General features: G+C 39.6%; 1 protein-coding gene across 13 annotated transcripts in view; it reads right to left on the bottom strand.

Annotated features, from left to right (window-relative positions):
- Positions 1–26288, bottom strand: part of foxp1b (forkhead box P1b) — a 206456-nt gene that overhangs the window by 136544 nt on the left and 43624 nt on the right. For all 13 annotated transcript variants that reach the window (XR_015777714.1, XM_088083576.1, XM_088083551.1 and 10 more), the window contains one exon: positions 22670–22713. The gene's annotated coding sequence lies outside the window, so the exon portion shown is untranslated. The remainder of the gene's footprint in view (positions 1–22669; positions 22714–26288) is intronic.

The raw sequence follows: 26288 nt of genomic DNA on the forward strand, positions 1-26288 counted from the left end.
GGTTGAACAATCATCCAAAATGGACCATTCCCACACAACTACCCTATTATTGTGATTCATTACACTTCAATTAACATATCATCAATGGAATCGTAAATCAATGGCGAGTGGTGACAAATGACAGATATTTTCAGTTTCAAACTACTAAACATCATTAATTCCCATCACCTGAAAGAGCCCCGGGAGCTAAATGAGTTTACCCAACGCATAACATCCATTTAGATAAATGTTCCATCATTTTAATGACGGAAAATTTGTATTGGAGAGAAAAGGCAACAACGGGATCCTGATAGCAGCTGCACGCCTTTTTCTCCTTGTACAATAATGCCCATCTTGTAATGCCTAAACAGATAATTGTCTCCATTTCAAACAGCACAAAGCTGTAATATTGCCATTTAGAACAGTGGGGGTGCGGAGAACGTAGGGTGAGGATAAACAAGCACACGCTGCTTCGCCCGGTTGGGAAAACCGAGCCCATCACACACTCCCACATTGAGATTTTAGGGAATAGAACAACTCCTGGTTGAGATAATTACCCACCTAGGTGGGTTATGTGCATGCTCAGTAAGAGGCTTAGGCTAAGAATATGAATCAAAATGCAACAATTTCAGAAGACAAAGGGAACTAAGGAGCATTTTGCAAGCTTCTCTGGTGAAATCTTGAGAGGATGTTGTAGGTGTTCTGTGTTAAACAAAGTGGAAAATAGCACAACAAAGGTTTCTGACAAAGAAAAATCTCATACGGCGTGTCTCAAATTGCACACTTCTGTGCTTAGACTTGATATTTTGGGTGCATAGGTGCATGCACACTGAGACGTATGGCAAAATGCAGTGCACAAGGACCCAGATGGTGCACTCATAACGGTCAAAAAGCTGATCGTGGAACATTGGATGCTTCTCACCCTCAATCATTTCATGTTGCCATTACGCAGCAAAAGAGACACACTTTAAACTTGTGTCATGTCAGCCAACAATACAGAGACGAAAGCACAGTGAAAATATATATATGTTGTGTTGGTACCACAAACAATACCGGGAACCATAGCTTGCTAGCTAGCTAACAGATGGACATCTTATGAAGCATTAATGTGTGGCGTAAGTTATATGATGTATGAGCTCAAGTTATGTTTGGTGTTTATGCATGTGTTTTAGAAGATTATGTTATATTAGATCATAGAAGATTTTGGTATTAGATTTGTAGTTAGATGCTAGACAAGTTGTAAATATTCACAAAATGCTGCAGCTGTCATTCATAAATACATATATATATATATATATGTATTTATATATAGAAACATGTTGTGAAAGCATGTTAATTTTTAACCCTTTGAACTCTGCAATAGAAACGCTCCAGCAGTGCCCTACTTTGTTATTTTTGCCTATTGTGATGTAATTTCCTGGAGTATCTCCAAATTCTTTATATCCCTTAAATCTGTACATCCTAAACTAAAAGGTTATGTAAGTCAATTAACCCTAATAACTGATTAACATGAAACATGAAACACACTGATTAACACCATTATTTATTTGAACTATGTGCATTACTTAGTTTTTTGCTCATTTTAATGGTCAGAGTGCAAAGTCATCATGGTAGATTCATCACTCATTTCCTCTGGTGCCACCACACATTTTTGCACTGCAGGGGATGTATAGCGCAATGACAGCGATGTTTCAGATATTACATTATTATTTATGTTGTTGTTATCATCTTAGATTGATATAAAAAGGATTATGAAAAAAAAAAGATCTCCTGCAGCTGTTATGGGGAAATACCGACATAATCAGGGCAAAATACCACATTTGCACGGCACATAGGGTAAGGTAACATAAGGTCATGATGTGATGGCGGAGAAGACAGACATCTTGGCTTTCTGCTGCAAAAGGAATGAATGCTGAAGCTATTTGGTCCTTTTTTGAGATCTAGATACAAGCAGACCTCCCAAGGCCCCAAGATAATTACATAAAAAGTCAAGTGAGCTAACAAGCAGATATGGCAAGCATACGTACATTTTGGGGGACTGACAATCGTTGCAAATGACTGAGCAGAGGAAGAAAAGCTGTCAGATTTTGCAACCGTCATTTCCGGAAAGTGCATAACATCCATGTTTGATTTGAGGTGACTCAACCCTTCCAAAATGGGCTTACTACAAAGTACAGTGATAGACATGTTAGCGTACAATGGGTAGTAATATGATTTGAGACATGGCTATAGTTTGCTATTAGACTGGTGTTTGCAATAGATAGCATGACCACTAGCTTGATACCCTCAGAGGACCAGATGATCCAAATAAATGTTTCCGTTCTCTATGCAAATACCACAGGCATCATTGTAATTGTGTGTGTGGGGGGGGGAGAAAAAACATGCAAACACCCGATTTGCAGAGGAAATGGACAATCAGAAGGGTTTTTTGCTATGGTAATGAACTGCTGTGGTTACATGTGAGCATGAACAAAGACTCATTTCATTCTGTCCACAAACCTGTGAAGTGGACTTCCCTATTAGTGGTGGGGGGGGGGGGGGTTATGGCTTCACAATGCACTCTCTAGTCCCAGGTATGTTATCAGTGCCTTTGGCTTTGTTGTAAGATTGCATGTTCAAAATATGAATTAATACCCCTCCACTGAAACGCACCCAATCCCAACAAAAGGCCCCGCATTCACTGTGGACAGCTCTTCAGCTCCTCTAATGGACAGGCTCTCCTCTCTCTTCACACGGCGCAGACAAAAAGCTGAGGGCCCCATGAATATTTACCACTAAGTAAAGTTATTCCATTAATTACTCTAAGCACGCTTAATACTGTATCTGTGGCTACTTCTGTGGCGGCTCGTTAATGAACCTTCACACATCATTACCATATTAATTAATGCTCAACTCAATGGTTGTCAATAGGAGGCTGCCAGAGTTGTCTCTCGCTTCTTTACAGCCCCGTCCTCGGGATGTTTCGATCACTTAGTAGCAGCACCTGAATAAATCGGCAGGATCTATTTATCATGCCGGGGCCTCACCGTGTGTTTGAATAAAAATTTAAAAAAAGAAACACTGGTTAACACTGGGAAAGGCTGGTGAATGTGTATTAAAGAGCATTGTGTGCAGAAGAAGAGGGCGTAGGAGAGTCAGGGATATCTACTGTATATACAGGGTCACTGGTGTTTGTTTTTAGGGTGTGTGCAGGAGATTTTCCAAGTCACTGTCTGTGCTCTGAAACACAGGAAAATCAAAAGCATGACTCACTTCTCAACAAACGCAGCTGCTTACTGTATGATCTGATCCGCTAAAAGGGCTGACAGCACACTATTTTTCTCCCTCGTTTTTCTTCGACGCTTTTATTAAGAAGGACTGATTAAATTAAAAACATGGCCGAGTCTCGTAAAGACAGAGAAGAAAAAAAAAGCATTTGAAAAAGTGAAAAAAACAAGCATTGTTGTTTTTTTCTTTTTGATGTGATTGGCAGGATCCTGGCATTATATTGTAACACCCACATAGACTGTAAACAACAGCACTTTCTGACACGCAAACAGACTCAAAACCCACCAATTAAACCCAACTTCAATCCAGCCAGCCCTTATTCTGGCTGCGTTTTTTCACTTTTTTTTTTCTTTCCTCAGCTTAAAAGGCAACAGTGCAGTCTGGTGAATGTCAGGCCTGTCTGATCCCCCCTGATTCTTTGGACCTGCCCTCACGTTTTGCTGAGCTAAGAACAAAGTACACAGAGTGCAAACAGAGAGCTTTGCAGCCTTAGAACCAAGGAAGTGGAATTTCACTCCTAACCCAAAACAAATAAGGCCACACATTTCTTTACACTATTTAAATGAGCTCGTTGCAAAAAAAAGTCCTATCAAGTGGATAAGCAGTGCGTGCTAATCTGTGCCTTTGGGAATTGTAATCTATTGATCGGTGAGAATAACCCATAAGAAAACTACACTTTGTGAAGTATTTTGTCCGCCAAAAAGTCTCACACTTGCACACTGCAAATGATATCAGTCCAAAAAGTTCTGCCCTTATCATGCATGTAGCACACAAACAGCGAACATTATGCAATCCTATTTTTATAAGCGACCCCTTTTCCACTCTGTCAAGTAGGAGGACTGTCAACTCTACCCAGCCATATCAGGTTTCCACTCTCACCCAGGTCCCGGCTCCTCTCCGACCACGGATCCTGTGCGCTATTAATATCAATAAGCTGCAGATTCCATTTCCCCAGACAAAGACAAAGGAAGAACAAGAGGCGATGAGTGAAGGGAGGAACTAATACCCTCACGCATCACCGTGGGGTTACCACTTACTATCACCTCCAACCCTGCTGGCGCTGAAAAGAAGGGAGTGTTTTTGCTGTTTCACACATCCAGTGCTGCATGGACACCCACAGCAGGGCAATGCAAATACAGGCCAACTGCTGGCTGATGCTTTCCAATCATCTGTGAATTATTTAACTTACGCAACACATTCCCACGTCAGGTTAAGCTATACAACAGTTTTTTGTTCTCATCTTCATTCTCATGGAAATTCAAATCTGTTAAAATATATAGCTTAAAGACACACAGATACTGACAGCAGGATTTTTTTTTTATTGACAGTGTTGTAGGTCATGCATGAGTTTATTTTATCATTCAGGCACTTTGATAAAAAAGTTTTAGATTGGACACAAAACTAAGGCTGCAACAAACTGCTCACTATCAACTGATCTGCCAGTTGTTTTCTTGATTGTTTTGTCCAAATTAGTGTTTTCACGACAGTGGAACTTCAATACCTTGACATCGATGAGGCGATATGGAGAAAATGAAACCTTTTTTTACCAAACATCACGATATCGCGACAATATTGTAAGATTGACTACTGCTGCTTTCACAAAAATATTAACACAATAAGATTTTTGATACATGATCTTCAGTAATATGGATATAATAAATGAGTGGGTAAATGACAGAACAGCTAGAACAATCTGGTCAAGTCAGAGAATTACTTCACTTTACTGTAATATCAAAATCAGGAAAAGACAGCAGTTATGATTTTACGATATCCAGAAGATGATATCACATGTCACACTGACATGCCCTACCTGAACAATATCAATATTTGATGCCATTTGCAATACCAAAGGGAACAACTGACACTGAGGGCATAAAATTAACATTTTTATTAAAGGATAAAGTGTTGGAAAGGTTACTTTTTAATTTATTTGGTTACAGATTGCAAGTTACCCTGCTAATCTAACTTTTTGTATTTGATTACTTTCAGAAGAAATGTTTTAAACTGGGTAATATAGGTGAAAAATGTCCAGAGATATATGCCAAACAACAGACATTTCTGCAAGTGAAAAGATGCAATGCAACAGAATGAATGGCATATATTAACCTTTTGCCAAAAAATATATATACAGTTGTAACCTCTTTGTAATAACCAACAGTTTGACTGTAAATTAATTACTTTTTCTTTTCTCAGTGACTGTAACTGATTAGTTACATTTATTTTGCAACTGAGTTCATTTGTAACTGAAGATTTTCATAGGCTTTAACATGACAAAGCAACTTTTCTTTTTGTGGTCTGTGGCAGAGAACAGCACAGTGACTAAAGTTAACATTGACCATAAAAGAGAGTAAGAAATTGCAGCTGTGGAAAAGGAGTACTGAAACTATTTCAGTTTTTTTCAGAATAGAAGTGTGTCCATAAAACGATATCTTTGACAACACTAGTCAGAAAATCATGAATAATGTACACAAATACAAAAATGCAACTTAAAATAGTTCTTTTCCTCTTACTGCGAGCACTTCATTGTCATTGTTGTTCTTCTCTTGTCGTCTTGTTTTTGTTTTTGTTTTTAATTCACGATCAAGTGGCCAAATTAAGTTTCATTGTACCTGTGCATATAGTGACAATACAGATCAATGCGAATATTTGCTATTTTTTGATCACAACATTATTAAAATTATCAACAGAATAATAACTTCAGCTAACAAGCAATCCAATTGGACACTTATTGACTTTCTTCACCAATTTGCAATATCACACAGCATCATATTTCATATAAACACTGGGCATGTAGTAGGAACTCCTACTCGGGAACTACAATCAAACCAGTTGCCGTCTACAGCCGAAACACTGACTCTGTCAATCACTTACAGAACACACCTACAAACTGACATGCACATGCATACATCCACCAGCGTCCCATAAAAGGCAAGAGAGGAGGAGGAGGAGGAGGAGGAGAAAAAAAGGAGAAAAGCGGGGAAAGATAATGAAATCTTTACAGACTTACCCATGAACAGTTAAACAGACTTTCATCGTGTTCATGAAACTGTATATTGATGCAGATTCCCTCCAAAGCACTGAGTGTTTTCAAATCCACTTCTGAAGGAGAGGAGAAGCTGCCAGGGAAAGATGCAGGTATGGAGTAGTTGGAGTGGTGTGTGTGTTCGTGTGTTCGTGTGTGTGTGTGTGTGTGTGTGTGTGTGTGTGTGTGCGTGAGAGAGAGAGAGAGAGAGAGAGACAGAGCGAGCCCAGGCTGCAGCGTTGAGAGGGACTGGAGGTATGTGGTCTAAACACAACAAAAGCTGGTGCCTTGCTCTAGATTAAATATGCAGGAAGAGGCCCCCTTTGCATAAACACAAACACTCAGCAAATGAAGAACTGGCACAGAGCAGACGCCTGCTGAGAGCCCTACCTGTCCTGGCCTCTTTTAATTAGACAAGAGCAGGCAGAACAAATGAACATCAACACGGTCACACGAGGCAGAACAAAAGGGAAAGGAGAGGGAAAAAAAAAAAGGAAATGCTCCCTCAATCCTCAAAAATGTCCTTAATGAGAAGAACAGAAGTTTATAGAGAAGCCGGAACAAAAGGAGACGTTTGATTTTTTTTTTTTTCTCTTTCTGGTGTGATGTCTTGTTTGCACCTTGAACATGAGTTCTACATTTAACCCTTTGAAACCCGGCGCGACATCACTTTTCTCATGCTGCTTTCAGACACCTTTCAACAAGTGTTTAAATCTTTGAACCCCGAGGAAATTGGTGCAATTTATTTCATAAACATAGGGAAAAAAGGCAATGAGCAACTTGGAAAGAAGTGTTCCACTAACTGCGAGAAATCATTAGATTTACAAAACGATTTTTAAAAAGATGTTGAAAAAGAAAAAAAGCTAGGGTAAAAAACTAAAATTGTAATAATTTTTTAAGCACTATTTCCAGGTCATTTCCTTGCTTTTGTTGTTGTATTTTACTTTCTTTTTCGTGTTTTTTGTCTTTTTTTAATGCAAATTATCATGTAATTTTCTTGTACCTTTCACTAACTACTTGATAATTTTTGGGTCATTCTCTTTCATTGCTCATTGCCTTCTTCCCGTTTTTTTTTTTTTTTTTCAAAGAAATCAAGCCAACTTGATCAAGGGTTAAACAAACTTTTCTTATTATTTTGACAATATTATTTTTTGTCAGATTGGTGATAAAACTCTAATTGTCTGATAAAATAAAATACACAAGAATGCGTCCACAGCATGAAGACTTCAACATGAAACTGCTTAATTACAACCTAAAACACTAATTAAATTTTAAAATATCAAATTTAATTAATTTAACTAGGTCATTTTTTTTTGGTGTGGGTTTTCATTAAAAGTGTGTCCTGGATTAAAGAGAATGCACCTTGTGATCTTTTAATTTGTCTTTACATATGCTTCTCCTCACACACCTCCTGGTGGAAATGGGAAAAAAATAATAAGCATAAAAATGGATTTATATGTTCCATGCCTCCCTTTTTTAAGTGTTTCAAATACTTTCCTCCCTCCCTCTTACTCTCTTCATCTATCTGTCCCTCTGTGTTTTTTTCTCATTTAGGACAGGAATGCAGTAGCATGTGGTGATGGGGGAAACTCTCAGAGGAGATTGCCAGTTGTCGTCAGAGTTTAAAAAAAAAAAGGAAGAGAATGGGAGCCACAAAATTTAAAGAATTCTCTTGCTTCGCTTAGAGGCCACATTTGCAAAATGACAGGATGCCAAGGGCCAATCACAGCAGCCCCATAAATGTTCTAGGATTTAGGACATTTTTAGGAATTTAGGATGTTTCTAGGATTTTAGGATTTTTTTTATATTTTAGGAGATATATGGATTTTAGGACATTTCCAGGATTTTAGGGCATTTCTTAGATTTTAGAACATTTTAGAATTTTACTATCGGATTTTAGGACATTTCTAGTGTTTTAGGACATTTCTCAGATTTTAGGACATTGTAAGAGTTTAGGACATTTCTCGGATTTTAGCATGTTTCTAGGATTTAAGGCATCTCTAGGATTTTGGGACATTTCTCGGATTTAAAGACATTTCTTGGATCTTTTTAACGTTTCTAGGATTTTAAGACATTTTTCTGGTTTTAGGACATATCTAGGATTTTAGGACATTAGGGGCTTAGCTAGGGGTGTGGGAGATCCTCCACTTTTTTAAATAAACGAGCACTATTTCCGGTGCTGTTTAATGCATTCTGACACCTTTTGTGCTGTAAAAGTACAAAAACAATTCCCAGTGTGAATCACTTTCTTTCTTTTTTTGTGAATTAGAAAATGGTTTGGGGCCAGATTAGGAATGCGGGCCATAAGTTGAGTATCACTGATCTAGAGTGTCAGATGCTGAGTGACACATACTGATGTGAGCAGTCAAAAATGTCATTTTCATGTGAAGCCAAAATGTATCAGGGGGAATGGGGGTGGGGGGTGGGGGTGAGGTGACACTAGGTGAGGGGAGGCTGCAAAGGGAGAAATTGAGGGGTGAAAGAGAGTCAGAGAGAGAAAGAGGAGGGAGAGCAGAAATGAGACCTCTGGAAAATAAACAGGGTGTAGGGTTTCAAAGGCAAGGGGGACACAGGCATTCCATTGTTCAAGCCAATTATCAGTGGAAAATAATAACAACAGATGGATCCAGAGCGGCCAACTTGTGCCGGAGCACCCTGGCGCTGGAGAACAGATGATGAAATGTGAGAGTGCTGTTGGAGGGGTGTGTGTGTATGTGCGTGGGTCACACACATGCACACACACCAGATGTGAACTTCCACAAGGGCAGTTTAATATGTGCTCTCTGGCCGCCACTTGTGCCGCGCGGCTTGGGCATACCAGACAATGGCTCGGTCAACACCTCCGTTTGTTCAAAAGGAAGTCAGATGGCTCCCGTGTTGCCGTGTGATAAATTCGAATCCGTGCGTTCCTTTTATGTCCGACAAAGAGGGGTCATCTGATGGCGAACACATGCTTGTTACCATTAAGTGGAGTAACAACACAACAGCAAGAAGTGGGAAGAACGATTCCTTTTTGGCCCCGCTGGGGTTTTTTTTTTTTATTCAGATCAGCACATATCCCAGATGACCTGTTGTGATGTTTTCATTTGATGTTCTCCAGCGTGCCTAACGTTCACAGACAGGCAGATGCAACAGTGCGGCGGAGACAGACCTCATTGACTCTGGCTTCATTCACAGATCCCTCATATCAGCCGCAGACTGACAGGCAGCGGAGGGAGGGGGCTGCAACCCCTTAAAACAAAACCAATTCTCTCTGTGACTTGTCAAGGGTGGGAGATGTCTGCAGATAGCAGTACAAAAGATCTGCCCTTCCTTTTTCACAAGAAAAGAGAAGTTTTCGTTTCATTAACTCCACACTAAAGCGTAATTATCTCCCTATAGACCTTAATCACCAACAGAAGGATAATAGAACAAAAAGCGGTTTCTTCTTCAGTCATTAAAGTTTTTTTTTTTATGTTGTTGTTCTTTTTTCTCTCCTCTGCACTTTAGATGAGTCCATCAAATGATGCAAAAGAATCATGGGGGCATGAGTAAAGTCTCATTTTCAAATACTGTCTGTTAAACACAGATTTGGGCCATAAAGTAGAGCCCTTTGCTTGAGTGTGCCATCTTTGCCCCTTCTCTACCAGCCTGTTTGACCTGACGATGGCCACTAATAACACTTTTCCACTCAGTTAGCTCTGGTTCTTGAACTGGTTCCTGTCAGGATTCTTGGAGCCTTATTGCTGCTATCCTCCAAACCAGCCCACCAGTTTCACATGGAACCACTGAAATCAAGGATGTGCCATCATGGAGGATGTTACACAATGATCAACACAAGTAAATAGCTGAAGCAAAATCTTGGATCATACTGATTACCTGCAAACTTCTATGCTGGCAGTACAGACATTTATTTTTACCCCCAAAACAAGCAAGCTATAATGAGACCACTGTACACTATTTATGTGTGATGATTTCTCACTTGACTTCTCCATCCTCTCTTTGTAGAATATGACATGTCCACTGATGTTGCCGTAGTTCCCATTTCAGGTTAAGGAAAACATGCGGCTGAGATTCAACTTTTTAGATTCTCAATTTAATGCCGCCTTCACGTGTTCTTTGGAAATATCGTATTTACCGTATTTACAAGTTACAAGCTCATGACACTCATTACGAGTGGGAAATTGTGAAATAGCAATGATTCCCGAGTTGCTGAGGTGTGAGGTTTGCGTGACGTTTCAGGGCAGCAGAAATGGCAGAAATTCAATGTTTGGTCAAAACTTTTTCATTAATTCCCGTATCAAATATCAATTTTTGATCACATGTTAAGCGTAATATGGTATTATTGTTAACTGCTATCCATGTAGAGTGACCTATGTATATCAAACATAAAAAATATAACATATAATATACAAAATATATAAAAAATATATATAAAAATATAAATAAACTGGAAAAAGCTACCAACCTCTCTGGCTGGCTGTCAGCAAAGCCAACAGAAGATAAAATAAAAATTTTACATCAGAAAACATTGAAAGTTTACCACATCTAAATAGATGCTTTGAAATGCAACACTAAATCTCACTGAATCAATGGAGCAGCAACTAAAAGGAAAGGCTGTTTTGTATTTCATATCTTCTTTTTTTCCTTAAAAATTTACCAAGTAGTTACTGGTTAATGACTGTTGACCTATCAAAAGCAAAATGAATCATAACTGACAAAAAGAGAATAGTTAAGCAACTTAAAATAATTACTTCAATTGGTGACACAGAAATAAATTAAGTTTCCTCAACTCAATTTCCAAGCAGTTGTTATTGTCAAACTTTGGATAAACTTAATTTGTTTAAGTGTACTGATTGAAGCCCTTTTTTACGCTGGTTCACAATTCTCTTTTTTAGTTCAAAATGAGGTGCAGGAACCAGAATGAAACTGGTTGGTGGAAAAGGCAACACAACCAGTGAAGATACTGTAGATCACTAAAGTACTAAATGACTATAATTAAAAATGCTTGAAATGAAACACCAAAACAACACTTTGGAATTGTATATAATCTAAATGACTAACATTGCTTGAAGGGGCTTGTGATACCGAAGCCCAAATGTTAAACCCCTGGAGGATTGCACATAAGGATTTCTACAGGAGAAAAACTGGAAAACTTTGCCTAGATTTAATTAGCTTATGAGAAATAATTGCCATTAGCAAATCTCGTCAAATGGGGTTGAGGCATTTTTGCTGTGGGGGAGAAAAAAAAGTCATATTTTTGGTCGATGAGGAGACAAAGGGCTTTCAAACAGGAACTGGCGAGCCATCAGCCGTTTTAGTGCACTGAGACTGAGGTCGAGTTAATTAGACTATTGTCATTTTAATCAGGACAGCTCGGTGGCCATCACTTCCTGAAAGGGCCAGTGGACTTTAAACGGCTGAGGGATTTTTTTGTGTGTGTACTGTATATATGTGTGTGTCGGGGCCCGGGGTGTCACCCTGCTATGGGTTATGGAGTATGGTCTGGTTCTCTCACATGCTTAGAACATTAATGAGCTGGAGACACACCAAGGAAACAAAGAAGCCTGGAGGATCACCAGGGGAAACTACTCGCCTCTGCTCTACTCATGTCTCTGTTCATTTGAAAATAATTTAAATATCAAATATTTGAAATAATTTGCTTCTCCCTGGCTATCAGATTTTGAATGGGGAGTCTTTCATGTGGTCGTTATTATGCTCTTCACTGGCATTAGCATTTAAAACATAATCAATGTAACCATATTTTCTAGGTGCTCGCCATTATGCTCCAATAATGGTTTATTTTTTTTCTGATTTCCATATTTTATGAATACAATCGGAAGTTCGTGATAACAAACCGAAGAGGTGATATATCAAATCTTTGCTGAATATCGTTAATCTAAAGAGAGTTTTAATCAAAACTGACAAAAGGCTGGATTTATTCCAGGCTTGCTCAATTTACTTTGTGCCACCTTCAGTGAGAAAAAATAAGCTGACACCAGTCTCATTTGAGTTCAGCCAGCAGCCCTGAGAGCGAGAGGAGGGGCTGAATACAAGAGCTGTCAGTGGAGCTCTGCCAATCAGCAGGGGTGATAAAGCCACCAGCCCAATATTAACACCAAAACATCTTTGTACCTTTTCCCCTGGACATAGTTCAGGTCATGTGTGGGCAAGGTGACAAAGGTAACCTGCAGACAAATGCTGGTGAACTTCCCCCCCGTGACACCGCCGTCAGCCCCGGGGCAGGACTGGCCAATGACATGAGCCGAGAGTCTGAGCACAAAGTCAACCCGCGCTATATTTCATATTCACCGACCTCAAGGGGAAACTGCATTAAAAGGGATTGAAGCACATTTGACTCCTTGCCACTTTTCTACAGCGTCTGTTTATGATTATATTAATAGTTCCGTAAGTTCATCGTTTTTAACATTAGCCATTAATATTTCACGGGGAGTTAATATTAATCCGATCAGAAATTATCTTCCTTCAATAATTCAATACACACATTAATAATTCAATATAAAGAATGTTCAGCGTATTTGAGGAGGGAAAACTGGAGACGTTCAATAACTAAATGTGAGAGAATGAAGCCAAAGAAGTCACATTTCGGCACAGAGTTAGCTAAATACAATAACTACATCTGAAATGCCAGCGCTCTGTGAGCAACTTCAACTGGGACGTTAGCGAGAAAAGCACACAAGCACAAGAAGCCTTCTTGTTTCACCTTAAACGTCCAATGTTTGGGATTTATGGGAATACATTGGCAGAAATGGGATATAATATTCATAACTATGTTTTCATTTATGTAAAATTTCCTAAAACTAAGACTTGTGGTGCTTTTCTTTCCTGGAATGAGCTGTTTATATCTACATATGAAGCAGTTCCTTATCCATCTAGATTGTTTTGATGTGAGTTACAGAGTGTTGCAGATATCAGTCGTACAGATGTCTGCCTTCTCTTAATATATATATATATATTAAAAAAAAACAACTGCAATGCCTTTCTCCACAAATCATGACCCGGTTACTCAAGATAATGCTCAGACCTTGTTGTGAGCAATTTCATGTAGGAACTATTTTCTTTCTTTCAAACTGCACTTCCCAATGGAATCATTGTGCAGAAGGAAGATTTCATCTACTCACAACCCAATCAATGTATTCTCATGGAACAGTTCACATGATATCCTATGAAAACGCACACACAGTTCAAAGGCTGTCTTACGAATTAGTGCCCCATGAATAATGTTCCATCCTTAACATTAAGTTACGTTATTCACGTGAAGTTACGAAGGTTAGGTTTACAGAGAAAAAAAAAAAAAACATGAGAAAGACGTACCTTAACATGACTCAAAGTTCTGTGTCTGTTTGATCCATCCACCACTCAACCTGCCTTCTCACAGAGCAGTCGGAACTACTTCCTTGTTTACTGCCGTTGGTGCATTAATCATGTGACTGCAGCCTTTCAAATGTACATAGGTTATGCACAAATTACTGGTTCATGATTATGTAGGATACATACAAATTTGGATGCCTTACTTAACACTTTAAAAGAACAGCCTGACCTAATCGTAAGAAAATATTTCAGCATAGTATATTTCAGATGTTACATTTGCATGTAGATAAGTTGAAACTTTACTTTTCAACAACACCATGGTTAACGTGTGGCTAGGTTTAGTCACAAAAACCACATGGCTAAGGTCAGGAAAAGATCATGTTTTAGCTTAAAAAGCAGGTTGGGGGGGGGGCAATCCCAAGTGGAAATATAGGAATATCTCAGTAAACTGCTTTTTGTGCTTTTATCCCCACAGGAAAAGCAGTAATGTATTTCATGCCAATATTGTGGTAGGAAAAACAGCAATATTTCGGCAAAAAACAATCACTCTTTTTGCAACCTTGCTGCTGCAAACATAGCAACAGGTTTGCTACAAAACACCCATCATTGGTGCCTAAAAAGCTATTGGTAAAACAGCAGCGGGTCATAAAAAGCTGCTGAAAACACAGCAATGACTCACAAAATCAAAACTGTTTGGTTGATTGTTGGTCTTCAGCTTGGTAGGCATCCAAGCCAGGTGACATACCATCCACCAACCCCTTCACCTCCAGATGACAAAGTCAGCCCATATACTACATCACTTAAATAACATTGATATGATACTGACGACACGTACAAATGTAACCTATTAAATGGTTCCTAATCCAGATTTAAATGTGCTGACTAACCAGGGGCCACAGGTTGCAGTATCTACTCATGTACATTCAGAGATAAGACAGACATGCAGACTGTGAAGCCTCTGCGCCATTAAAAGCCCCGCACTGCCTCCATAAGTTCCTCAATAAGAGATTTACAGGGATTAGATGGTGAAATAAAGGCCTAATCTTTATTTGACAGGGAAGCCAATCTCTGGCTCACTGGTCAACCCCTTGCGGTAGGCCCCTCTCTCACAGTGTCACTTATACTGCCTCACATCTCTGGCTTATTTAAAACCACATTTAGGATGCATACTGTGCTTTGTATGAGGTCTCAATCCAATTTTCATACAAAAACAGTGTAATTTTTTCCACGAGAAGAGTGTGCACATGCATAGTGCTAGGAAGACTTATTCCATAAATGATGTCCTATATTGGGTCACAGCCTTACCTACATGTGAGTACATCTTGATGGCTATTTCCTTTTGTAATTTTCCTTCCTCTTTTTTTTTTTGATCTTAGCTATGCCTGATTGAAAATCTAACCAATTTCCATCTGCAGTTTAATGACAGATGGAAAGAGATATTTCATGGAGATGTATAGTCCAGACTGATAAACTATTAATCACACCGCTGGACAATGACACCAGCTAAATTTAAACACAAAGTGAAAAGGCGTCAAGTAACAGCCTGCCTTATTCCTTAAATTATTCATTGCTGGGGGCTGTTATTGCACAGCATATAGAATTAAAAACTGCAAATTTCTCTTAAGTACAGTGCGTGTTGAGGGTGGCTAGAGATGTCACAGCTTGGACTGGCGAACCTTTACAACATTAAACTCTGTCGCATAATGTTCATCTGTGTCTGTCTGCTCAGTGCCCACACAATCACTGCCATGTGATGATGAAGGTGAGAGAGTGGAGAGAGGAAGAGTTGATATAAGACCTGTATGTAATGCAGATTTCTAAAATACCTAAAGGATGTTTTACATATATTGTTAATGATTCTAGTTGGATTTTTTTGTATTTCATTCCAAAACCTCAATTGGTGGCACTATTTTCTATGATGGCAAATAATCTCATTCTTAATGATTAATGGAAACTGCATCATTTCTGAAGAACTTCTCAAAACTTAGCATTAGCAATATTACAGGAAACCCAAGATGTACAAATGTGCTGTGTTGACAAAGCATTAGGGTTACCTTGTTTTGCCTGTGTGTATTTATGTGAAACTGTTGACATCCTGAGACGCAAGAGAAATTTCACTTTTTTTTTCTGACTGTTAAGTAAAATCTAATCATCAAGTTTTCCATCTTGTCTAGTTTATTTCTCACTTTGATTGGATTAAAAAGAAAAAAAAAAAAACATTTGTTGTTACTCACCAGTCTGATTTCTAGAATCTCTGCTCAAACAAATCTCCACAATTTGCAATACCTTTTGAAAAGAGACTAAATTTTTAGCACCTTGCATAACCTTCACTTTGATTGTTGTGTAAAACATTTGTTTGTAACTAAGGGGAAAAAATTTGAAAACACCGGTTAACATCTCAGACTCTTTCCTACAGTAAAAGAAAATTGGGTATGAAAATGATTGTGTTGTCAATGTCAAAAACACTGGTAATTTCAAGTAATATGAGTGCTTTGGGTGTACTTTGCTACAAGAAAGTGTCTACAAATTGGTGAACACTCAGTTGTGTGTGCACTATAAGCAGAAGCTCTGTCAGGTGGCTCATTATCTCTGCAAGTAGACTACCTCAGTGATTTTGTTTTCTTCTGTTTTTTCCCCTGTAAGTGCAATAAAATAGAGCTATACAAAATAATGTTTATATCTCCCACTTTCTCCTTTTTAAGACTAGAATTGTAGCTTTTATATTAACTCATAAACAAGAATCAGAATGCCCTTTGAAACCTGAGCAAATTTTTTTTCAAAACAATGGCCAATTTCTGAAGAAATGATCAAAAATGAGCAAGAAAGTAGTCAAAAGCAAAAGAAAGTTAGCAAAAAATTAGAAAAAGATTGTAGAAAACAAACAAGGAAATGACCTGGAAAAGGTGCTTAAAAATTATAATAATGTAACATAACTTATAATGTAACATAACTTATGATATTTAATTTTGATCATTATAAATAAGTTTTCCCTTGCTTCTTTCTTTTTCCATAGGTATTTGACCCTTTGCTTTTTTATAAAAAATTCCTAAATCTATTAATCTCTTAAAATTTGTGCAATATTTCTTACCAATATTTCTAACCAAGCTACTCATTGCCTTTTTTCCCCATGCTTTTGAAAGGAATCAAACAAATTTTTTTCAGTATTCAAAGTATTCAAAGGTTGCTTTCAGAAGCCTTTCGCAAGTATTAAATACTTGCGAAAGGCTTCTGAAAGCAACACAAGAAAAGTGAGGTCGCTCTAGGTTTCATAATATTGATGTATTATGTAAAATAACATAACATTAAAAGTAATAATAAACTGACATAAAAAGTTGGTACCGTTATCAAACGTTATTCTCCTATGACGGGCAGACAAAGGCTTTGTTTGTGCGCGCCACGTCCTCCACTCAGTGTTCAGTGTGTCTCTCTCCCCTGTATCATCCCCAGCTCACAGCAGCAAACAGAGTTGTACGCAAATACTGAAAGCCATAATGCATTATATTGTTTGGTGATGACATTTGAATATTTAAATGGTCCGTTTTAGATCTAGATATTCCCATTTTAATTTCCATATATGCTGAACGCAGACAGTTTAGTTTGCGCACCAAGTTGAAGACTTTGTGAGCATATTTGCATCTTTTTTTCTTTTTTTTTTAACACAACAGTGGTTTGACACACCATCATTTTCATGATTGTGTTTTTGCTTCATACACACTTGCTAACAATGCAAGTTAGCTATGTTTAATAAATGACGGCTGCATGTGGCCTGTGTCAGAGCCACAGAGCTGAGTGTGTGAATCACCCACGTACATGTCACTTAACCAAATTGGCAAAGCTGATAAGCCGTATTTACATAGCAGTGTTGCTGGGCGTGATTACTATCGGTAAAACTTCCCCCCACGCTTTAATGGAAAGTTGGGATAGAACTTAGTGCGGGTCACAGCTGCCCTCGGGAAAATGGCTCAATTACAGCCGTGGATACAAACACTCATGTGGCTGTCGGAGTGGTAAACAGATGTGGGGTGACAGTCTGTAGTACATGATCAGTCAAGCAGCTGTTGCAGCACCTTCATTCATTCACTTGTTCTGATGATGGATTCTGACCCCCCCCCCCGCATGAAGCGGACATTATGAAGTGTGACTTCAGTCCCCGTCTCTCTGTTCTGATGCCGCTCTGAAACGACACACAAACTTCTTTCGAAACTGAAAAAAAAAACACAACATGAGAGCATTCAGAATGATGCCACATGATGTTATTTTGCACAGTGCATTTGTGCTCACACAGTGTATTGAAAAGGACATCCCCTTTAGCTGTTGTCTCATTGGGAGCCTACCTGTCACACGCCTGATATGACGCTCTTTGAATGTGGCATGTACATGTGATCAGAGCGCCAGCGAGCGCCCAGATGACAAAGTGACTAGGAGTGTCAAAGCAGCCTACAAACGGGCCTGTCCTCTTCCACAGAGGAAGCTGGGAGCAGCAGAGGCGCTGCCTTGTCTCATCTGCCAGCAGCGCTCACTGCCTTCCCTGCCTCATCACAGCGGCCGCGTCTGATGGTGCGCACAACTCTGCGCCGGACGGCTGTTTTGATTTCAGCCTGTGTGACACATCTGTTGCTTGTCACGTTGCATTGTGGCTGTCTGCGAGCTGAGTGCGACCGGGGCAAATGTGCTCCTCGTCCCTTCTGTCCGTGTTTACAAACAGGGCCTCGCGCTTACAAACAGGCCAGCATGGTACACATCATGTGGAAGGTCAGGAGGCCACGCGAGACAGTGCGTGCACCTGTGCGGCTGGTGGCACGAGCCATCAATCCTGCTGCAGAGGCTGCAGAGGGTGGGTGCTGGGGATTAGAAGATGCATTACCTGCTAACAAACCGTGCATTAAATCTTAAGTAAAAATCACACGTATCTGCAGTGTTGATTGTGTATAAAAGGAAAAAAGAAAAGGTATGGTCACTTTATTATCCTTTAAGTATTCCCCATCATTGTACACCGCCTACTGAAAATCAATTATTTCCCTTCCATGTCTAATTGAGAAAGTTTGCTCCAGCTGTAAATCAAATCTCCATCTCCATTCCTCACAACGTGCTCTTTATGGGCTTTTAAAGCGCCTCGCAGGAGCATTTCACAAAGCTACCAAAAATCAAGAATATTCTCTGCGAGACTCCCGCTGTCAGCTTAAACACATGAGCAATGACCATGGCTAATTGGCTCCATCCCATCCATCCAGCTATGAAGTACACATGCTATATCAGCGGAAATCAAACGACATTGTTTCAGTCAGCGTAAGGCAAGCCCGGCACTAAAGAGCCAGAAAGGTATTTATTAATGGGATGTTACAGTAGCTTAGGAGGGGCGCATTCACAAGTGCTTCATTTCTGCGTCCTTGTCTTCCCAATCAATATTCAAAAGTGCCTCGTAATTACACGTTTAGGATTCATTTACATGCAAAGTGCCAGTGTGGACATAAATTAAAGTGGAAAAGTTCTTTCTGGGAGATTTTTTTCATTGCTTTTTTTTGTCCTTACACTAATATTCTTATTATCTAGTTTATTTGTATTATTTCTACATATTTTGATTTCATTGGAAATAAAACTCAAAAATAACAGCAAAATGAGAAGGTTTGTCTACATGAGCAATTTGCATGAACCCCAGCCTGTTATGTAAATGCAATCCCTCTTAAGAGGGTGGGGAAAAAAATTTGAGACGGCTCATTTACATTGTCAAATGACACAACACTCATACTTTCCATTTACTATCAAGCTGTTTTGCAGAAGCGCTAACCTGGAAACGATCAGCGTGTGTGTGTGTGTGTGTGTGTGTGTGTGTGTGTGTGTGTGTGTGTGTGTGTGTGTGTACTCAATGTAACAATACTGCTGAAATGGAGGTTGGGTGGAATACAACGTGATCGAACACCGTGACTGCCATTTTGACCGGCCTCGTCAGACCACAAGACAACACGTAAGCGGCGCAGGCACGGCAGGGAGGCACGGCGCTGCTATGTGGCTCTAATATATTCAAAGAGGGATCATTTACTTAAGGCTTGCATCCAAGGATCAGTCTGGCCTTCATTAGCCTCAATCTGACACGGATGTGAACAACATGTTGGCTTGCCACATGAACACTGCCCCTCCTCCCGCCAACACCCCCCAAACACTCAACTACCCCCCTCCCTTCTGTGAGACCTGCACAGCAAATTCCTCTGGAAATATCACAGGTTGTTAGCATTCCAGAGAGAATTTTACATGGGTGTACACTCAGGCCTTAATTAGAGACACTATTTGATCATTCAGCAGCTGGGCTTTATTAAAAATATGGGTTCACATCGCCCTACAGTCACCCCCGGCTCAGTGTGAAAGAGCTCACAGAGGCTGAAGAGTCCATGAAACAAGAATATGCATATTCATTACTTGATACACGGCGTCCCTGGATGGGAAATCTACGCCCAAGCAAAGTATTTACACTCAGTTTAGAACAACATTTGAACATCTTCTCAGTGTCATCCGCTTCTGATCTGAAGGATGTGGATGGATTTGGTTTTCTTAGTATCATTTTTATTTTGAAAAGCTGACCAGGGAAATGAGTGAAGTAAGGAGTTTATCTCATATATCAGTATGGCTTCAAAAGAGAGTCCCATTATGATCTAAATGCTATTTCAAACAGGGCATGCACAAGTTGCTCGAGTCTCAGCCCATTTGCCCTTTAGTTGCCCCTCTGGAGATAAAAAAAAAAAAAAAAAAAAGTTTTATATTTTGTGTTTTGAAAGAGAAGTACAAGAAGCTCATAACTCTTAAAATTAGAGACAAATTGTAAAAAATGAAAAAATATCTTAAATATATATAAAAAAGCATTACTGCCTCATAGTTGTGTGCCTCCATGAACCAGCTGCAGTTAGATTTTACATTCTGTCATGACAGTTGACAAATGTTGCTGCAAAGAACCTAAAAAATCCAAAATGTGGACACTTCACATGCAATCCAACAGCACAGAAGATCTATACAATTACAACAGTTTCAAGATTAGCATCACCAATTCAGTATCAGTCTGAAAACGTTACGGAGTTACCACAGAGCAGCACAGCGTCAGACACAGTGAGAGTAAAATTTAACCGTTCATTGTCCTGGGTCTAAAAGTTCCCTTTCAGTCACTTCTGCAGCAGCTGCTCATCGTATCCATTGATCTGATGTGATCAACTCTGACTGGATCGACAGATTGATTCTGGTACATGTACTGCACTTTAACAGCATTTTTCTAGTCTTTGCACCACTCAAAGCACTTTCACACTACATGTCAGAGTCACTCATTTACACACACATTCACACACTGGTGGCAGAGGCTACCATATACACATTCACACTCCAGGGTTCAGTATCTTGCCCAAGAATACTTCATCATTGTCCGGAGGAGCCGGGGATCAAACTGTCATCTCATTAGAAGACGACCAGGCCCCGAGACTTATGGGACATAAAATATGAGAAAATGGATGGCACACATAGGAGAAAAATAAAACGTGAAGTTTGCTGCAGTGAAATTTAGTCATAATAAGCATAAGGATTATTGAGTTGTGGCCAAAAACATGTTTTGTGAGGTCACAGTGACCTTTGAAACAGATAATCTTACAGTACATGGACCTGCACTTGTATAGCACTTTTCTAGTCGTTCGACCACTCAAAGCACTTTCACGCTACAAGTCACATTCACACATTCACACACACATTCATGCACTGGTAGCCGAGGCAACTGTACAACATGCCACCTGCTGCTCAGTTTGAAACACTCACACACTGATGGAACAGCCATAAGGAGAAATTTGGGGTTCAGGATCTTGCCGAAGGACGTGTTGACTGGAGGATCAGGGCATTAAACCACCAACCCTCTGTTCTATCACTTGAGTTAAAGCCACTTATCAGTGTATCTTTGATTCTAAGTGTACATTTGTGCCAAATCTGAAGAAATACCCTCACCAGGTTCTTGAAATATTGCATTCAAGCGACAGACTGTGTCAAAGCCATACCCTATGACCCCTGTCATGTGACGCGGTTGTTATGGAAAGCCATGTCAAGCAAACATTTCCAACATTATTATTATAATGGGATGTATTCCTATAAAAAAAAGTGTTATTCTGTTGGGGACTAACCCCAAAAGCTCCACATCAGAGTGTTGAAGAGCCTGATGATCAAGTTATAGCTATAGTGAAATATGGGATAGTAATGCTAAAAAAATTATGTATAATCTTTTCTGACATTTTGTGCTCGTCCTGTATTCTACAGATGTGGTGAGGGATGATTTCAGGGCTTTTTCTATCCAAAAAACTCATCCCGTGCTTAAAAACCTATCTTTAAATAAGTAACATACACAAAACACATATTTAAATAGTAAAAAAAAAACAGCCTCAATCACAACACAACATTATAACCTTTTACAGAGGTCCACTGAAAGCTTCAACTTAAATGTCAGCTCAGAACCTGAGCTACATCGACCTGAAGAGAACCGAAGAGACGTAAACTACATCTGACCAAGGTCGACAGGGACTATAAAACAAACACCGGGTTTAAGGTGAAGTCTTCCCTCCGTGAAGGTTGGCCATGTTTTGTGTTTACACTACACTGCAGGCTTTGAAATTGTTTTGCAGTGTGGAGTCTGCCCAGGGTCATTGTTTGTTTTTGACGTGTTTATACACCACACAAGGAGTAATGACTTCTAGGATAGTCAGGGGGATGCAGACATGAGCCGGCACACTATCAGCAATTTTCTTTTCTTTTCAGCTTCCCGGTCAACTTTACACACTGAGAGGGCTCTGACACACACTGGGGGCATCGCCATCGTGTTTGGCATCATTCAAAGTGATGTAAATATATAACTGCACAGGGAAATGAGGGAATCAGTTACTATGCAAAATCTTGTCTTATCACTTAGTTGCACTCAAATTCACAACAATTTCCATATGATGCCCTTTGAAAAACCACTGGAACACTTAAAACACTAAAAACAGCTTGTGCAAAAGTTGGAAAATAATGATGCAAAGCTGATACATGAGTAGTGTTTGTGTGTTAACTGACTGTGTACAGACGTGCATGAGAAGCACTTACTTTGATCTCTGGCTCCACAGGATGTCACCACTGGAGTCTCCTGGCTGGACCGGCGAGCAGCAGATACGAGGGGAGGAGAGGGGGGTGGGGGGGGCAAGGAGGGTGGGGGTGGTAGAAGAGAAAGAGTGGAAATTATTTTAAACATGAAGGTGACTAGCCAAAAACTAACATGCTTTTTTTCAAAGCACCTTGTTACATACTAACAGTGAAGTCAGCTCAGATGCTGTTTGGTTGAGTATGTGTAAGCGCACACACATCATGGGAGGGGAGCACATAACAGGTCACTTTGAAATTCATTAAGGCAGAATTAAATAGGTTTCACTGTGTCCCCCTCTTTAAATATCTGTGGATACATATTTAGCAATCTTAAACGAAAACCCCCTTGACTAAACAAATAATGACACATTCCGAAAATTGAAAAAATTAATTTGAGCATTGCACTAATTTGCATTTAAACACTGCTCCTCCCTGACCTTAGATCAAGCACTTTTTTAATTACTGGCTTCTGAAGGCTGAATCCCTGCAGTGTTGATGGAAAAATAAAAACAGTGCAAGTTTTACAGCTCACTAAGTGTTTTTATTTCATATAAATGAAGCTAGGGATGTCAACGGTTACCACACAGAATACTTTTGACCAGTTGCACATTTTGTTTTTTGCTGTTCCCCATGTAGTAGCAGCCTAGTACTAGTACTCTCATGTGCAATGCTAAAGAGGTATTTATTACAGGCGGGAATCACCAGAGGCCCCACCATACAATAATATTACCATGATACTAAAGTCACAATATAATATGAATATGAATATAATCACTGTAATTGCCGCAAAACGTATCCAATAGACTAAAACACAATTGATTCTTTAATTTCAGAAGGCTACCAAGAGTTTCATTTGTATCTGTAAAATTAATAATCTAATTTTTTTTTAAAATGTAAAAAGATACTTGACGTGCGGGTAACTTCTGGCTGCGGAGCAACTGACTTCTGGTTTAGCGCTTCACTAGACTAAATGGCTGTCTAAAAAATGCAGTCTTGCTGCTCTTTTAGGCTTCCCAAATGTTGGCAGCATTTCATTATACTTGTACAGTGATAATAAAGATCTCTTATTGAACTGGATGGCTTATATCTAGATAGTGAAATGACTTGTATCCACTGATGTAAAGACATCTCTTTCCCAACATAAGTCTATGGGAAAAAATATCTCTGGGCCCATGGGCACCACGTGACTGACCAGAACACTGTAATTCCACTTTTGGCCACTATGCAACATTTTCATCAGAGCCTGGTGAACTTCCTGGGGGGGTGAGAAGTGGATACTATGTTTCAACTACTGCATCAAGGAAACGATAAAAGTTTTTTTTAAAAAAAGTATAAAAGTTTATAGTTTCCTTGCGTTGACTCTGCTGTCTGCCAGCAAAGCCAACAGAAAAAAAGACATTTAAATCATAAAATGTTAAAAGTTCACATTCTCATAACACAATGAAATGCAGTGTTAAAGCTAATTGAGTAAATGTAGCGACAACTAAAGAAGGGCGCCCTTTGTATTTCACATCATTTTCTATTTTGTTTTTTGTTTTTTTTAACAGTTAGTTACTTGTTAATGGGTGTTGGGCTATTGAAAATAAAATTAAGTGAAACTGACATCCCTAGGAGCTACCCAAGCTTTCTGGAGGCTATTAACCCAGCCTTTTCAAATCACCACACATTAGCACTCAGCCTCTCACAGTTGAGCTGTGTCATTCAGCCCCACTGCCCCGTGCCCCTTCACCTTAACTCCTTCCCTCCGTTGCAAACACAGAGGGAAGAAACAGCAAAATGTGTTTCCTGAAAGGGAGGAGAGGTGGAAAAAGCCCATCCTGCCCCGAGAATCACCGCCGCCCCACCAGAGCCGCCGCCACTGGCCTTTCTGCAGAGGCAGCAAAAGTTCCCCGAGAGGGGAGTGTCTGCCAACTCAAACAGGGCTCATTCTCCTCTCTGTGGGCCGCCAGCCGCCCATGTGGGCCTGCGCTGGGCTTCCTGAGGGCTCGCTGCAGCTGGAGCACTTTGAATAAAGGTAACAGCAATGTCACAGCTACTGTAAACTTGCGAGGCTGCTCCTGTCAGCAGGACGTTCCCAATCAAAGCAGAAACAACCCCACCTCAAACACAACACTTTTTTTTCTCTCTTTCCAACCGGCCCCAAGTCCAAACTTCCCACGAATTACAAAGAGAGCACACAGGCAAGAGGGCAACCACTGTTCCCTGATCTTGCCAAACAAAATGCCAAGAGACCGGGAGTGACATTCAGCTCTGGGGTTTAAAAATACGAGCAATTTGAAAATGATTAGAGTCTTATTTTATTGTTGAGCGCCTGACACAGGAGAGGAAACCAGAACAATCAAGCCGACTGACTTTTTTTTTTTTTCTGCTGAATTTAGAAACACTAATTAGTTTTGCTCTCGTAAAGCCAACCTGAAAACGACCAATTAGAAAGTGAAAATGAGACGTGCAGAGGAAACAAGAGCTTGTCATTTCCACTGTTTAAGTCCCATATGCACAACTTTACTGTGATGGCTTTCTCTCTCTCTCTCTCTCTCTCTCTCTCTCTCTCTCTCTCTCTCTCTCTCTCTCTCTCTCTCTCTCTCTCTCTCTCTCTCTCTCTCTCTCTCTCTCTCTCACACACACACACACACACACACACACACACACACACACACACACACACACACACACACACACACAGGATGATTGGCATGCAGCCTGTGAAACCTGATGTCACGTACACACTCTGACCAGTTAATGGCACTTTACATCAAATGGCATTTTGCTTAGTTAGAGGGAAACCATTACAGATCTGTATGGCCACATCAAACCCCGGGCTGAGCAGCTTGGGCCTGCAGATGTCTGAAGCACCAGGCTGGGGAGAGGATGCAGCCCACCAGGCTGACCACAGCACCAGCTGCTTCCAGCTATAGACCTACCAGGGCCAAACTGTTACCCCCTCACAGGTGCCTGGTTTCTATGAATTTCCTCTTTCAAGGGTACTGGAATCATTCCTCTGCATGTAAAACTGTCTCATACTAGAGGCTGCTGCACTGTAAAATAAAAAAAAATTAAGTTCCTTAAAATAATCTTGGAAACTGACTGCCTTAAAAAACGTAAGTAAATATTAACTTCATTTATGTTTACTTTATAGATTCTTATAAAGTTTATTTAAAATTAAGTTACATTTAATTGATTTTGTGAACTTTATGCAACTTAAAAATAACAATTTTAATTAAATGTGTCTTTCTAAGTTTTAGCAACTTCAGTAAACCAACTTTACTGTGCTATACAGTACTGTCTTAGGCCACCTTAAACTTTACTATTTTAGAAAGGTTATAAGGATCATACATATTTATTTCTCAGTGGTCTCTTTACTAAAATACAACCAGATCATACAGGAAAATGTAAATATTTCAGAAAAAAACAACTTCAACTGGCTAAAGCTGTAGTTATTTAGTGTGTGTATTTAGATGTATTTACTTAATTTTGTGAAGTTGTTGCAACTTAAAAATGACAAGTAAAGTTACCTTGTTCTTTTTAAGAGTAAGCAACTCCAGTAAACCCAATAATGAAGGTCTGCGAGTTCTGTTTTGTTAAC

This window comes from Plectropomus leopardus, chromosome 2 (assembly GCF_026936395.1).
Source record: "Plectropomus leopardus strain MGB_pleo_1.0 chromosome 2, ASM2693639v1, whole genome shotgun sequence".
NCBI lineage: Eukaryota > Metazoa > Chordata > Actinopteri > Perciformes > Serranidae > Plectropomus > Plectropomus leopardus.